This window comes from Temnothorax nylanderi, unplaced genomic scaffold (assembly GCF_030848795.1).
Source record: "Temnothorax nylanderi isolate EJ_2023f unplaced genomic scaffold, tnyl_v1.0 TNYL_tig0103_pilon, whole genome shotgun sequence".
In the NCBI taxonomy this organism is placed as follows: domain Eukaryota; kingdom Metazoa; phylum Arthropoda; class Insecta; order Hymenoptera; family Formicidae; genus Temnothorax; species Temnothorax nylanderi.
Genome location: NW_027249165.1, coordinates 629,195 through 641,644, shown reverse-complemented (window position 1 = coordinate 641,644; position 12,450 = coordinate 629,195). Strand labels below are relative to the sequence as shown.

Genomic DNA, 12,450 nt, shown 5'->3' with positions numbered 1-12,450 from the left:
CAATCTATAGGACACTGAATATTTTCAAATGATTAATAATTTTATCATATATCTACTGGATATACGTTATTAATTAATACCGATACCAATTAAAGATTAGATAAATTTTTTAAGATCACGGAATTTATTTATACAAATACTGTGCATTCTTTCGTATTGTTTTATTAATGGATTCTAGAGTTAATCTATAATTTCCGACCAGAAATGGAGACAATAAAAAATAACAGTTGGACTTTATTGTATCGAAATAATCCGGAATATTATAAAGCGATGGTAAAGTCGTCGAATTGTCATTAATCAATATTTCGTCCTTTTATGATTGAAGAGCTCTCAGTATTAAATACGCGTTTACAAATACGCGCACTATTCGTAAAATGCAGCTACGGAAATGGACTGCGTTCATAAAGAAACTTCTTTTCTATTCTTAAGTCGCATTTGTTTAACATTTGTTCAGACCAATCCTTTTATAGAGATAAATTGACGTGCAGAACTCTTTCATCAGAAAGGATTTTTTCACGAGTTTTCTTTTCTTTTACCTGTGAGTAGAAAAGATTTGTTTCCAGATAAATGTAGCGTGTCACTCGCTGTGTTTTGGGTCATTATATAGAGACTATATAGAGTATCGGATTTCAGCAAAGGATTTCATTATTCTTTCTTATCCTTCTTATCCCATTATTACGCGCTCCCCTTTCGGAGGCGGTGTTATCCCCCAAGGGACGACTGTTTGTTTCTCTAGCCGCCGGCTGAAAATTTGCCTCACGAAGCCCTCGTTTGCGTTTAACATAAGACTCGGACGAAACGGGTACATAAAGAATATATTTCCCGCCTCCCTCTTTCCTTTCTTCCTCTTTCTTTTTTTTTTTTTTTGGTTCTTACACGAACGCGGATCCCGCAATTACGCTCGCGCGATGAAAAGTAATTGCGCAACCCACGCTTCGTGACCTTTCCTCCTCAACTTTGTTGTAGGCCACATGCATTCCTGAAAACGCGCCGGTTATTCTACGATGGAACGATGCGCGGAGGTCGAAGGCGAATAGCACGCAACGCGAATCAACCGCCCCGGCTACAGATGGCGCCACGGGCCCCGGCGCCGCCGCTCCGTGCCCCGTCGCCTCCGTCTCTTCGGTTCCTCTCATCCTCTCCCGCCATTTCGCCATCCCCGTCGCCTCTCGTTATCACGATCAATCCCGCGCGCGTTTTATGTCCGTCCAGGGCTTGTAAGTGATACAGTTTCTTTAATCAGTTTCCTTCGTCGCTACCCCACTACGTCGTTTGTATGTTTGTGTAGACCGAAGAATAAGGAAAACGATGAAAGAGCGACGACGAAAAGCGGCGATAACCTGCGTTGCTTGTAAGTACGCTGCAGAAATACTTTCATTTCTTACGATGTCGCGTTGTCAACTTACATAACCATTAGTAATTTGAGATTCGCAAGAAAAAGGTTTTACAGAAAGTAATTCGAGAACACGTGGATCGAACAGCGGGATAAAATATTGAATATTCGAACTTGATTCGAACTGATTGGACTAATTATAGTCGAAAATATTATGATGGAAAAATGGATACGTATTCTCTTTTTGTTAAAATGTCCTCGACTAGTTACTTTTGATCAAATTTCTAATCTAACAATAAGTTCATTACAATTAAACGCGTCTCGAAGACACAATTCGAAGATGTACAACGTTTATTTCCGTTTCTTGCGAGATAAGCGCAAATCCGAATGCACACGAGCGTGACTGGACTTGTGCGGCAGGTGGAACGTTAATCACATATATTTCATATAATCGTGTTGTAAGATCGCTAATTAGTTTAGCATAACATTACAGCTGTTGCACTAGGGTTTTTATACGAGGGAACGTACCGAAGCGGCTCGTTGGTCTAGGGGTATGATTCTCGCTTCGGGTGCGAGAGGTCCCGGGTTCAAATCCCGGACGAGCCCGTGGTGCGTTTATTTTTTTTTTTTTTGCTTTTTTCCCCGCTGAAATCATTAAGTAACGAGGACCTCGTGACGCGTCACCGCCGTCTGTAATTTATCGTAATTTATCAAATTTCTCGGGCGTCGAATTTTAAATCGTACTTTTGCTCAACATATCCAGTCGGTCTCTGTCTATAACGAGATGTCGAACCGCTACTCTTTCACTTTCGATTTCTTATTTACGCGCGCCGTGACGTCGTTAATTATACGCTGCTCATCAACGTCAATTAATTCGTTATCTGCGCGACACGCGAGATAAAAAGAGATATCTCGAGAACGAAATCCCTTACGGCGCGGCGCGTCGTGTTGCGTAAACGCGCGTTGGTCGCCTCATGCGAGGTAGACAATTAACGTACGGTCTCGAGGGGTAACGTCTTTTTTTTTTAGTGCAACGAGGGCTGTAATCCGTGAGAATTATATCTCATTAACGACTCGGGTTTATATCAGGATACAAGCGCGCCTCATTGTAGACGGACCACGCGGTGCCCTCTAATTCGAACGGTCTCTTTGATGTTCTAATGCGTTTCTAAAGACAGAGTTTCTGTTCGGCGGATAACGGGACATCCACCTGATTGCTCTCTTAGGGATTCATCAATAAAATAGTGCTAAATTCTTCGCTTATGGTCTTAACCCAGTAAATTATAACTTTTTTGATAAATTTACAAAATATGTTACAGACGAAAAAAAACAAATTATTATAATCTTTTATTTTATACTTTTTAATAAAAATATTTTTAAAACGTGGAAAAAAATTAGCTAGTAGAAAATCTAGTCGTAGAATATAGACAACTAACATTTTTTGCTGCGAGAGCAATACTATTTTACTATTTTAGCAATATAGTAGCAAAAGTCCTTTTGCTACTATTGCTAAAAACATAGCTCTCGCAGCAAAAAAATGTTGGTTGTCCATATTTTACGACTCCTTTTTTTTTCCGTGAATTACATCTTACATCTTTATACTATAGATCTTACGTTAAACTACAAGCGCTATGAAATATGAATGCTGTTATGCTCGGATCTTCGCGCAATTGGATACGCAACGTCGAAAATGCATTCGAGTTTCGACGATGAACTCATTTATGCTGACTAAACCTAAATCCCACAGTTGGTGAACGTTAAATATGCCGCATCATATCACGCAGTTGAAAGCGGTGTGCAAAGACACGCGATATTGAAGAACCTTGACGGAAAAGGATTCTCTTGCTTCGGCAGAGATTATCGCGAGTGTGGCGAGGACGATACGCATGTGATCCGCGGCGTGATCGATTGCCGGCCCGTGAACGATGACGCGGCTTCTAAATTCATCGAAATGCCCGTTGCCACTTGGCTCGCCTTAATCGCGTGTCAGACGTGGTTGCGGGATAATCAACGCCCCGAGTGTAGCGCGAGCGGCGACAATTATTCCTTTCTCCGACGAGTAGTGACGGAAACGAACGTGTCACGTTTCCGAAAGTCGTTTGATCGGCCCCGCGGTAAGATTCTCGCTCGATGCGGCGCTTTATAAACGAAGGCCACGCGGGGAACGATTATAATGTCAATCCGTGGCCCGGTCTTCTCGGCTTCTCTCTCGGCAACGGCGATAAATATGAAAAATCGGACCTATACGTCGGAATACCGAATCAGCGTGGAATTGAAATTTTGCAACATTGAGGTGAGCCTCGGGCGCGATTTATCGCGACAATAAATTCTGCCGGATAATATACGCAGGCGAATACGCGTTTGTGGGCTTTCGCAAGATCGGAGGGGCGCATCGTGATCGTAAACTCCGGTTATTTAAATCTCCGGGCCGCTACCGTGCACGTATACCTACTGGACACGTCCAAAGTCGTGTGGAGCCGCTCGTGGAGGAAAATATATTTGAAACGTGACAATTTATACGAGAAGCGACATCCGCTGGCGTGTTGGAAATGGAGCCTGGACCATTAATATTTCTTTTTTTTTATCCGTTACGAATATGTAGGTATGCGATATAATGCGTGGGTTTTTTTGACATATTGTTACGCGATCGTTCTTCTTTATTTTGCCTTGGCTTCTTTATTGGATTCTTGAACGCAAATCAACTGCTCTATAGGCCGGCATAATTAACCTTCAGAAATGTTAAATAATGTATCATATTAATTTTATATTGAGTCTGTTCTATTTTGTTTTTGCTTCTATATTATTTATTTATTTCATTTATTTTTTGCAATTTCAAAATATCACTCTCGCATACACAGATCTGTCCTCTCGGATGTCTCGAAGCCATCACTATCTTGGACGATTCATAGATCTGTAGAGCTATACAATCGCGGCTAATTCGGAGCAAAAGTTTCGACATTTGACAGGCTGTCTCGGTATATATAAAAGGCATATATAAAAAAAATTAAAGAAAAAATTGAGTTGTGCATAATGGTGAGGTCACACGATATAAACGGAGTCATCTCGATTGCTTGTAAAAGCGAGTGTTTCGGCAAAAATGTGTTCGCGCAATCGTGTCCACGTGGAGAAAGATGTGATCTTTCGAACTATAAGTCCTTTCATCGACAGCCAAAGGCACCATGCGAAGTGCTTGAATGCGCTTCTATTCTCTACTCTTCTCCTTTGTCGCTTTTTGCTCGACGAAGGGGGTGGGAGAAAGAGACCGCGATTAAGTAATAGGTAATTAATAGAGGCACCGTTTTATCCCGATTTTTTACCGCACGCTCGCGCAGTAATTATAGCCCTACGTCATATACTCCCCCCTCTCTCGCACTCCTTCACTCGAATGTGTTTGTAATCTCGCACGCATCGCGCGTACGACAGGGTCGCCCGTAAAAATCTGAACGTGCAATTAGGGCTAAGTCGTTAATTTATTTTTCTCTATGTGTGGGCTACGCTTTTGACCGGTCCGTGAAATTATTGTCCGATACATTACTGAAATCGAAATGTGAACGACAGCAATGTCAACAATACACTGAGAAAAAAAATCGTTGATTCAAAGAAATATTATTTGATTCAACTAAATGCAGCGGTCACGGGCTGTCAAGCTAACATTTGTTAATTTAAAAAATATTATATTTAAATAGATTCAATAGTATTATTTGTATGAAAAAAAATATTTAGTTTCCTTAACGGTAATTTATTATGCTGAAATATAAATACTGTCAAGTATACAAATTCATCAATTTCATTCAATAGTAACGTGTTTGATTCAATGGTAAATTTAGTTTGTCTAACAAGATAATAAATTTGTACAAATACAGATACATTTCAGTGAATTGTATATAACGTTATATGAAGTTTTTATTTCGTTAACTGTCACGAATAATTAATTAAAGGGAAGAAATATTTGTTTCACCTGAACATATAACATTTTAATCAGATTATTTTTAATATTGAAGAAGCAGTATATTTTGTTCATTGTCACAAATATTAATTTCAATGAAAAAAGCATTTATTCTTTCCAATGTAACATTTGATACTTACAATCAAATATATTGTTCTTTAAATCAGGAATATAGTCCAAATAAAACTGCATATATTCGCGTTGTACACAGAGAAAAAGGATTCTTTGGATTTAATAAATTTTATTGTCGAAACAAACTAATGTTTCGATCAATGATTACGATTGTTTGATTTTTAAAAGAATATATATATTCGTCTTAAATAAAAAAATTGTTTAAAACAAAAGACATATTCTTTATCGCTTTAATGATACTATTGTTTCATTTAAACAATATCTATGCTTCATAAAAAATGTCTTAAATATTTATTTATTATTTATTTATTTATATATGTAGCAGTCGGTCGACTGCCACATATATAAGTAAATAAATAATAAATAATTGTCATATCTTCATCACTCGAGTGGCCGTGTGATGGATGATGTATACAACTGCGAGTGATAGACGCTTTCGCCGTGGGGCCTTATATACGGTCTCTGGTCGAATTTGACTTACGAGTTTAGCAGCCGCCTAGCGGTGAAAACGCTTATCACATTCATTGTAACAAAATAATATATTATTTGGTTGGGAGATATTACTTCAAATAATAGTGTCTTTTCCATTAAATAATAGGGTTTTCTTGAATAAGTTACTCGTTATTATTCATCTAAAGAAGAACAAATTGAATGAAAAAAATATATAATTACATCAAGTATTCTAATTGATTTGTTCTACTGCACTATACTCTAGATTTGATCAATCATATGTTTCTGTAGAGCATATGACATGATTAAATTAATGGTTAAAGTATTTCGTTTAACCAAACTTGTTAACTAAATATTATGCTCATTCAACAAAACTGCTTATTAAGATCATAAAAACAGTTTTCTCTATGCCAATATATTTACTTTAATTAAATAGTTACGTCTTTTTAAAGCGACTAAATATTTTATGTATTTACATGACAAGGATTATCCATTTCACAAAACTATTTATTTGACATACATATACTAATATAAAAATGCAGAGTAAAGATAAAAACATTGTCAGTTCAAATAAGTTACTCGTTATTATTCATCTAAAGAAGAACAAATTGCATGAAAAACATATATAATTACACCAAGTATTCTATTCGATTTGTTCTACTGCACTATACTCTAGATTTGATCAATTATATGTTTCTGCAGAGCATATGACATGATTAAATTAATAGTTAAAGTATTTCGTTTAATCAAACTTGTAACTAAATATTATGCTCATGCAACAAAATCTCTTATTAAAATTCAGAGATGAATGTTTTTCAATTCTCCGTGTAGGTTTCTCTATGGTAATATATTTACTTCAATGAAATAGCTACGTCTTTTTAAAACAACTAAATATTTTATGTATTTACATGACAAGGATTATCCATTTCACAGAATTATTTATTTAACATAAACATAAATAATGTTTAATCAACCAAACTTATCATCTGTAGAATTTATTTCATCTAACATTGTTACTTATTTCAATTGATTATAATTTTATTAGTACAATAAAGTTTATGATTAATTGAATTAAATAATTTAACAAAATGATCTTGTTATTTCAAATGACAAGAATTTCTTGATATTACTCACGTATATTTGATTTAAATATATTAATATTTGCATTAAACAAATCACTACCAACTAAACGAGTTTAGTCAAATTAACAACATTTTTTTCTCAGTGTAGCAAATAACAGTTATAAATAGTATAAATAGCGCTTTAAAAATCATTAAAGTTCAGTGAACGAGAGGGATCTTACATAATATTTGGTATGTCTAAAGCTATTTTTGGACTTGATTAATATACAATTTTGTAAGCAACTGTTATTTTGTATGACAATAAGCTGCCACTGGTGAACTTGCGTGTTGCGTCGTAGACGAGCGATCGATTCCGGATGCCTCCAGTATGGCGCGGACCTCGGGGTTAAACGTCCGATGTATCTCAAAGCGTCAAGGGGGCGAGTCGTCGAAGGCATGTCGTAATAGGTGTATACGACACGCGGCGCGACCAACCGGCCAGTTTCGTGATTTACGCAAAGTAATCCCATTACAGGTCGCGTCGCTCGTTAACGTCATACGCGCGGCTCCACAGAGCTGGACACGGTGCTGGAAGACGCGCGAATTACGCTTGTAAGCGGGTAATGAACGTCTCGATAAAATTCTAGTAAAGGGTGCTGCTAGAAGAATGCGAGAGCCACTCAGACCAGGATTCATTCCATCTTTTAGTGCACTTTACTCGAATCTTTTTGCAAGTATTGAAATGGCGCTTTTATCTTTAGTAATTATACAGAATACCCCGGATTTTAAACAATATATTCTACTTTAATTTAATTAGATAATTAAATTAGATGACGGCTTTGTATCAATCTTTACCTAATCTCTTTGAAATTATCTAGCGTAGAAGGTCTCGAAAGTTTAGGCGATGGTTATCACGGAGCAATGATGTCGCGGTCAAAGGGAGAACGATCGTCTCCGTCGGGGAGGTTAATATCTAGTCAGGCATCCGGGAAAACAAAGTGAAAGGAGCACCATCCTTCGACGGTGCATACACCGTATGCGCCGACATTCATTCTACGATGCGCACAGTTATATGGCCTATGAATCACGGAGCGGAGACGCTCACGTTAAGCCGGGAGTTAATTGAAACTTTTATTCGTAATTATGTATTTTTCTCTATCTTTAATACACGCACACGTCGCGTCTCACCCGCATATTAATTCACCCTCGAGACACCTGGGAGACACAGAGAGAGAGAGAGAGAGAGAGAGAGAGAGAGAGAGAGAGAGAGAGAGAGAGAGAGAGAGAGAGAGAGAGAGAGAGAGAGAGAGAGAGAGAGAGAGAGAGAGAGAGAGAGAGAGAGAGAGAGAGAGAGAGAGAGAGAGAGAGAGAGAGAGAGAGAGAGAGAGAGAGAGAGAGAGAGAGAGAGAGAGAGAGAGAGAGAGATGCGCCGCGGCCGCCTGATGCGTGCGTCGCGTACTCAGGGATTCGTCCGGGCGGGTTAATTGCGTCTTGTGTCACTGCTAATAACTATCCTCGCGAATAATACATCGTCGCGGATATTTGGCAATGCAGCTTCCGGCTGTTCTTTAACCATTTCGCAGTAAGTTTTTACGCGATAGTCTAGGAAAATCTCAAGCTTTTAATAACAAAAGTGGAATAATGAGTATTTATTGTATTTACAAGGTGCGCGCATTGCCGTTTTCCACGCCTTTTCACATAAACGTAATGTCAGGTAAAATATGTTTCGCCATTTGGGGTTAAATGCTTACAACGTAGTGCGTCTCTCGTAATCTCCGATCTTTTTATCGCTAATAGTCGCGCGCTGTGATTTAATCTTAAATCAATTTCACGCGCGTAACGCGAGTCGTGCGAGCCGCGACGTTATAACGGACGATAAATTTACGTAGTTAATCGGTATTTGAAGTGTACAATTATTCCAGTTTCGTTTTACTGAGAATGCCATTAATTATTTATCTTGTTACGTACGTAACTTGTATGGTATGCTTCGGACGTGCGTGTCACCGCTTGGCACCGCTTTAAGAAATACATTGAAATGCACTGATAAATCGTATATTGAATTATAATAAATATAATTACTAATAAAGTATGTATATAGTTATAGTAACTTGCTACATATTTCTTCTATCTCCTTACAAGGGGCGATTTAATAGAAAACTCATTTTGCTAACGATGACCATGAATTTCTTACGAGCAAGAAAATAAATGAGAATGCATGAAAATATGAAAGGGCAGCGCGCGGCGTAATATTTCTTCGGTTTTGACGCCGGTTAACGTATAACCGGATGTCGCACTTTGACCGCTCATTTAAGTGGCCGGGATCGAGCCTTCCCTCGCTCGTGCTAAAACGCCGGATTAAGCTGGCGGCACGCCAGCAGGTCAAGGCTCCCGCGGCCACCACCCCCGTGAGGTGAAGTCCAGGTGAGGCCCAAGTGAGGTCTTCATCGGTTCGGCGCGACATTGAAGAATATTCCCCTCTGCACTTATCCACTCGACCGCCCTGAGGAATCGCCTCATCGGCCGGGACCCGCATCGCCATGCTAATCACTGTTGCGTCCAATGTTATATTATCCCTATGGAAAATAGAGGAACGCTTCATTAGCATACATATACGAACGCCGCGCGGTCGTCATTAGCGCTAAGTGCGATTAATAATTGCCGGCGAGGGGCAAGAATCGACACTTCGTTCTTTGTCATGCCTCGTGAACGCTTCACCGCGTCTAATCGTCTATGATTAGGCCGAGGCGCGGTTGTCGCTCGTCTATCGTGACTAAATTTAATACGTTTCATAATTACGAGACTCCGCTTATTCCGTATCGGTGGAAAGATTTTGTTATAATCCTGATATTTTGTGAAATATAAAATTGATTTATTAATTCTCGACGTATCCTTTCATTTTGCCAATCTTCACTAACATTTCATTTTATCTGCAGTTTAAAAAGAAACTTGATTCAAAGGTTAAATTATCTCACGCATTTCTTATCTCATGTCAATTAATCTTTTCAAACCTAATGATTTCAGATCCTTTTAGTACACATATAAACGAACGTCAGATTATCATGCAAACGTACTTGCATAAAATGCATCATGTCGTTAAGAGAAAAAGTACAAGGTAAAAAGAAGTAATTTTTCTATCAACGAGAAAACGTGCGCATCGATATAAATCGCTTAGAATGAGATAAACGTTTTACGCGGTTACGTTTACCGAGGCAACGCACATGTGAGTTATGGAAATTTTAACGCGTAAACGTGACAGGATCAATTGTTGAGCGAGGACGCTGGTTGTTGCGGCAGTTGTCAGGAAATTAAACGTAGACGCTAAATGTGAACGCTATGTAAGTGCCAGGCGCGGATCATCGCAGCGGCACCGAATTATTATAAACCTCCTCGATACGGTACATCTTGCCCACGAGATAGCAGCCGCGCGGTTTCTCAATTACCTTCTTACGTAAGTGTTAATTGCGACATGCGCTTGCGCCCGCGCGAGATCATTCTTATAATGTGTACTTGCGTATGATGACCAGCCCCGCGTGTATATACATCTGTGCATGCAAAATGATCCGATACGAGCTGAAAAATTTTCCTCCTCGGCGCGTCGTGTCGGACGTTACGGAGAATCTCGTCGAGATGCCATTATTAAGATTACCGGAATACATACACACAACCGCCGGTCTTTTTATTAAACGTTGTCCCCGATCGCGCGCGCGATACCGACGGAAGATCGAGTGCCGACTCGACCGAAAGTCGATGGTTTCTAGTATCTGAGAAAAAACGCAAACCTCTCGGGGTCTCTTGAGAGGTCGCGGACGACCTCTGAAGCGTTCCGCCGCGCGCCGGCCGCGACTCCGCTGGATCTACGCGCTCATCGTCTCGTATCTTCCTCCTCGTATTCGTTCACTGGACGCTACACGACGCAATATGTATAATATGACCGTCCACAGAGAGGTCCATTTACCAAACCGTTACGAGATAGGCGCGGCAGCGGCTTTATAATCGCGCCTCGCGTCTCACCTTTCTCGCGCCGTGCGCGCGCGAAATGGCGTTTTAATTATTACTCGACGCATTAACCCCCGCGAACCCGTGGGCACGCACCTGCATGGAAGCGCGTGTCTCTTCGCGTGGGTGTGCGCGAATCTCTATGGAAGATCGTTTCTCGCGGAAGATCTTTTGAGCGCACGAGTGCCGAGCATTTTTATCCGCAACTCCGCGGATCCATTGGCGGCCGCTTATCGCGTCGCGGAAAGCCGTAAGAAAGTGTGAGAAACGGTTTCCAGCTGAGAGAAGCAGCATCTTTATGATGGCTTGATGAGATTACTGAGTGACGCGAAAATCGTCAATACATATTGCAGGGAAATAGTTGGTAATCTAGTCAGGGAGATCTCAGCGAGGATATAAAATCTTTTTATTAGTGTTCGTCACATAAAATGGTCGATTCGAGTATATTTTTCTCAGTTTATTTACTCAGTTTTATTGCTAAGATTATTTGAGGAAACGCGCATTAAGTGGACGGGGTCCTCTTTGTAATTTATGAAAATCGTAGAAAAATGCGAACTTTAATGAATTATTGCGACATGTATTTTTGCCTCTCGCGCTAAGCCGTGCTTATGAAACAGTTTTGCATAAATTTGAATCGACAATAAACGATATTACTGGCGCACAAGAACTTAGTGGTATTCCATCAATTCTCATACTTCATCTTGCCTCTTGGAGTAATCGTAAGATTTGCAAAATAGCTTGCGGGCAGAGCGAAGGAGAGGTAGTCCGGTTTCCCGCTGACAATTACACGATCATTGAATCCACTAACTGTCGCCTGTGTTAAACAGGTCACCAATAAACGCCCACGCGGTTGCGAATACGTGTCGCTGCTTGCGCGTTAGTAGTTTCCTTCGAGACCTCTTATTCTTATAAAGTAATAATTTGGGAACACTCTTGTGCGACGTTGTTGCAAACCCTGTATTGGCAGTAGCAATTTTAATAATTCTGAAGAATTTTCATAAGGGACATGAATATCGCCTTTGGACGTTTTTCGTTATGCGAGATGTTGGCAGTGTACACTGTGAGTTTCGTCAAGAGTTTAATTGTGTTCCTTAATAATTCCTCGTCAACAGGTTTTCGACGACAGTTTATATCTTCTTTTATTAATTCTTAAATAGACATTTAAATAGAAATATGTCTACGAAATATCTATATTTATTATTAGTATAGAGATAGTAAAAAAGTCACTAGTTAGATAATAGAGAACAACGTAAAAGAAATTATTTTGATATAAAATATATTTCTCCACCGCTTATACGTTACGCAGGAAATAATTGGATCAATTCACTTAGATTAATTGGACATGGACATACACGTTGCCCAATTGTCAAACTGTCGTAAGAAAAACAAACGCATCTCATTAGGAAACATTCAGATAAAACACAAGACCGATTAAGAACGACGCTTGAATATCCCCTTCGGACGTTTTTCGTTATGCGAGATATGTTGGCAGTGTACACCGCGAGTTTCGTCAAGAGTTTAATTGTTCCTTA

At 39.5% G+C, this 12,450-nt stretch overlaps 1 long non-coding RNA gene and 1 other non-coding gene across 5 annotated transcripts in view; both read left to right on the top strand.

The window, feature by feature from the left end:
- Positions 1 to 529: 529 nt before the first annotated feature.
- Positions 530 to 12,450, top strand: part of LOC139775719 (uncharacterized) — an 86,025-nt gene continuing 74,104 nt past the window's right edge. For 2 of the 4 annotated variants that reach the window (XR_011718911.1, XR_011718910.1), the window contains exon 1: positions 558 to 1,351. This is a non-coding gene — a long non-coding RNA (uncharacterized lncRNA). Of the gene's footprint in view, positions 1,352 to 12,450 lie in introns of all 4 variants that reach the window. The other 2 variants (XR_011718912.1, XR_011718909.1) reach the window with 2 other exon arrangements.
- Trnap-cgg (transfer RNA proline (anticodon CGG)) lies at positions 1,868 to 1,939 on the top strand. Its single transcript has one exon. It is a non-coding gene; the product is annotated as a tRNA-Pro (tRNA).